The sequence below is a fragment of the Lithobates pipiens genome, unplaced genomic scaffold, assembly GCF_037356315.1.
Source record: "Lithobates pipiens isolate NorthernLeopardFrog02 unplaced genomic scaffold, aLitPip1_a1.2 Scaffold_1, whole genome shotgun sequence".
NCBI classification, from domain to species: domain Eukaryota; kingdom Metazoa; phylum Chordata; class Amphibia; order Anura; family Ranidae; genus Lithobates; species Lithobates pipiens.
In genome coordinates this window covers 111,979,599-111,983,939 of record NW_027507685.1, presented here as the reverse complement: position 1 = coordinate 111,983,939, position 4,341 = coordinate 111,979,599, and the positions used below count along the sequence as shown (strand labels likewise).

The 4,341-nt window shown below is 48.1% G+C and overlaps 1 pseudogene; it reads left to right on the top strand.

Moving 5' to 3' along the window:
- The first annotated feature begins 770 nt into the window (after positions 1–770).
- LOC143989496 (U2 spliceosomal RNA) lies at positions 771–924 on the top strand (annotated as a pseudogene).
- Positions 925–4,341: the final 3,417 nt, after the last annotated feature.

Here is a 4,341-nt window from a genome sequence, read left to right as displayed (position 1 = left end):
CTTCTTGTAGCTCTTTTGCTAGCGGAGGAGTCCGGCTTTCTTCCTCGCCGCCGGCCTCTTCTCCCGACTTCGGGGGTCTTGTCCCCCTCTTCGGTTCTTCTGCCGGGCCACAGCGCCTTCTTATAGCTCTTTTACAGGCGGTGGCCCGGTCTTCTGTCGCCCCCAAGGCACCCCCCCATGTTGAGGGCAAGTGGCCTGGTACGGCTCAGGAGGGGGGGGGGGCGCTCGCTCGCCCCCTTTCCTGGCCGGCCGGGTAGCGTGCTCGGACAAGGGTCTGTAGTGGACTTGGGGGGACCCCCACGCCGATTTTTTTCGGCGTTGGGGTTCCCCTTTAAGTCCATACCAGGCGGCGGGGTCAGCGACGTCTCCTTCGCGGGCCCCGCCTACCTGGAGACGCGCTCGAAATGAGCGGACTTTCCTCCGCGTGTGTGGGCGAGTCCGTTCATTTCAAAAGTAGGGCGGATAGTATGGCGGACTTAGTACGCCGTATTAGTCCGCTCAAAAAGTGCCGTGTGTGGGCAAGTCCGTTCATTCGAAAGTATGACGGACTGTCTGTCGGATTGTCTGACGGACTAAGTTGGCCAGACAGTCCGCCACGTGTGTACGCGGCTTAAGAAATAAAGGGGATGTGTCGCTCTCTCACAAGACATAGTACTGATGTGTCATTCTCTTTTTGTCAAAATTGCTGCAAAACCCAAGTCACCAATAAGAAAGTAGCACATGCAAGCAGGTGAGATGTTCGCTCCACGCTTTGCTCACCAAAGTGACAGATTGCTTCTTGGCCTTTTGGCTAAGATCGAGTGTAGTATCTGTTCTTGTCGGTGTCAAGTAGGGGAGCTTCACCATTATTCTAGCATCCTGGCTGGGATTGATGGCCATATAGTATGCCTGCTAGTAGGATGGGGGTCCTAAGGGATATTCTCTGTGAGAAGTAACTTGAAAGGAGCATCCGAAAGGGAAGGTGTGGTGGGCAGTACTAACCTAGAGTGGGGGATTCCAAGGTTCCCAGTGCAAGGTCAGGGTTCAGGAAGGTGGCAGTATTAGGGACCCTCTTGGAGTGGTGACCCAGGAGTACTCCTAGGTTCACTATAGGTTTTATGGCTTTCAATATGGGGACCTTTTTGCACTACTCCTCATGGGCTGGGCCTTTTGGCAGAAACCAGGACAATTTTTGTTACCAGGCAGAGAGGCCTAGCCACTGCACCTGGATTGACAAAGGGGATTCCATTGTGAATAAGCAGTGAGCACCCCTGGAGGTGGGAACAGAGAGTGCAAGGCTCAAAGAAGCAGGGGTGCCATTTAAGTAGATCCAATCCCTCATCGGATCTACTTGCAGAGGCACTGGCTGAGTAGACATCAGATGGTCTGTCAAGGCTGTTGGCCTGACCCCTGTAGGCTTTGGAGGTATAGCAAGACTGAGGCAGGGACCACAACCAAGATGGCACCCAAGGCAGGAGAGCGGTCAGACTGGCAGAAGAGGCATAGTCAGGATTAGAGCCGAGGTCATACAAGTAGGATCAAGCTGGCAAGCTGAAGGAGGGGCAGGAGCGTAGTCAGGAACAGAGACAGGGTCATTCACAGGAACCAGGAAAAGCAGAAAAATAATCAGGAGAGCAAGCCAGAGTCATACACAGTTGGTCAGGAGAGTCAGAGTCTCTAAAACAAGCTGGGGATCAAACGAGAAGTCAGGCAGCAAGAGGATCCAGAGACAAGCCGGGTAAGTAGCAGGAGGTCCAATGAATACAAGAAGCAAAAGAACAAGGAGTACAGGTAAGCTGAAGATCATCCAGCAAACTCTAGTTACTGCTGTCATCCTTATATAGGGCATTTGGTGCCAGTTCTACATGAACATGCCCTAGTGCAGGCATCTGCGACAGTGTGCACGAGGGCGTGCATCGGCACAATCCTAATGTGCCTGTGTGCATTCGTGCCCAAACGAGCAACTGTGCTAGGTCCTCTTTTCATCACACACCCACACATCTTTGTTCTGAAGGGCGTCCTGACAGATTGTAGGGTGCGGTTCTTCAGGCCTAACCTGAAGTCTAGTGGGAGGATGTGTGGCCCTTAGGTTCCTTCCTCCACTGCTCTAGGGATTCTCTCTTTGGGAGAGCCCCCCACTCAGAACTCATTGGTTGGCTTTTGGGGGATCATGAGGAGCTGGGTCCACCGGGCCTTTTGAGCAGGTGGACCTGAGTGTGTCTTACCCCCATCAGGAGTCTTGTGCCCTGGGGTGGGGGGGGGGGGTTCAGGGAAGGGTCCTACCTATTCGGGAGGAGACCATTTGACCCATCCTAAGTGCACTGTTTTAGGTGTTCATGCTCACTTTTTAGGTTCACCTCTGGTGTTTCATGGCAGATAGCATTGACAGCGTGACATGGCTCTTAAGCTCCGTTCACACATAGGTGGTTCAAATCGCCGATGTGTGAACCTTAAAGCCTTAGAGAGAAGAGTTAGATCTTGACAGATGCTCCTTTCTCTTTAATTACATTGAATCTCTCAAGCTGCAAACAAGAGACTCCATGGAAGGAGGCGAGACTCTGGATCTCTTGCCGTAGTTCACCTAGAAGGGCCGTCCTTCAATAATGTAATGTTTGGCTCCATTCACTTCTCATTTTTACACGATCAATAACCAATTTATATTTCATCCATACCGGCGCATTGCTGATGTTATCTGCTTTTTAAACAATAAGATGATTTTATATTTTATGTTGCCAAAGAATCTGGAGCGTTAAGTGGCGGCTATTAAACATCTCTTTTTCCTTTTCTGAGAACCTCAGATGTTTGGCCAGACTTCCTGACAACCCCGAGCCGAGTCACATCGGAGAATGGCAATAACTTTTATCTGTGTGTCCCCCGGCGGTTTGATAGTGTTTACCGGTATACGGCTTTTTTGTCTGAACCGGAAGGCAGCCATCTGTTTTATCTAATGAAGAGCTTTAATTCAAGGAAAAACAAAAAGATGCCGGCACACGTTCCTATCCTCCGAAGGATCCTTCGTTGAAGCTTCCAAGTGCCACTACAAACCAAGCTTGGCTTACGTGTTTTGGTGGGACTAAGGTCCATTTGGGCTGAAACGCATAAGCGGTGGTTGGTTTGTGTTAGTAAAGAACACTTTGGAGGGTTGGAGCGTGTACCGGCATCTTTTTGTTTTAATTTGGATTTTACTGGAGATGGAGAGTTCTTCTCCATGCATCGTAGAGTTGATAAACTTGATTGTATATGGGGAACAGCACAACTGGATCCAAGAAAAAAACTAAAACTTTTTCTGCCACTAGATGTCTTCAGCCTAAAGGCCAACAGTAATTCAACCCACGTCCTCTAAACCCAGGTCATGCCTGGTAGAGTTGATATGCTTGGTTGCATGTATCGGCACAACTGGATCTAAGAACAAAATTACTTATTTTCTACCACTAGATGTCCTCAGTCTAATTGCCAGCATCATTTCAACCCATTTCTTCTGACCCCAGGTTGTCCTATAACTGCCCCCAGCCTATGACTGGATAGTAAACTAAAAATCAAGATTGTGCGAGGTATAGGTTAAGATCCGCTTGTTAATAGCCAACATCCCAACATGAAATACTATAGAAATTTTCCCCTTAAAAAAGGCGGGACTTTTTAGGCATAGACTGTGACACCAATTGGTTTAGTAAAAATATAAAAAAGTAGTTTTATTTAGACACAAAGAGAAAAAGCAAAAAATTATATGTTGACATACATTTCCAAACAGGAGAAAGGGACACATTACTTCCTCCATGTACACATATTCATAAAAACAGAAAACATTGAAAGGTATACTTCCTAAATCTTGTTCCAAAAGAACAGACTCCTATTACATAGGCGTATTCAAAAAGTTGTACACACAGAATCAATTATTAATAATTTGGATAGTAAACTAAGAAGCAGCCCAGTCACTCTGCCCTCTCCTCCTATCAGCATTCTTCTTGTCAGCACATGAACTGATTTGCTCCTTGTGCTGCTTCTTCCTCTTGTTCTCCAGCCATGCTGTATAGTTGATATCAGGTCCAGTTCTGGTACTTTGCTTGCTAAAAGGACATTTAATGATGTATTAACGGTTATTGGCTTTAGTAAGCCCAGACATCTATCTCCAAGGGCCCTATGCAATGCGCCCCCTAGGCCACTGGTCGGGCACCATGAATGTAGGCAATTGTTTCTGGGACTTCTTGGCTGGTAGATTGACACACATTGACCGTAGCTGGAAGTCTTTGTATCTAGGAGGTAATGGGGACAGCTCAGGCCCTTGGTTATGATCAGGCCATCATAGCCCAGACAACTGTCTCCAAGGGCCCTATGTAATGTTGAAGTGCCACATGCGCCCCCCTA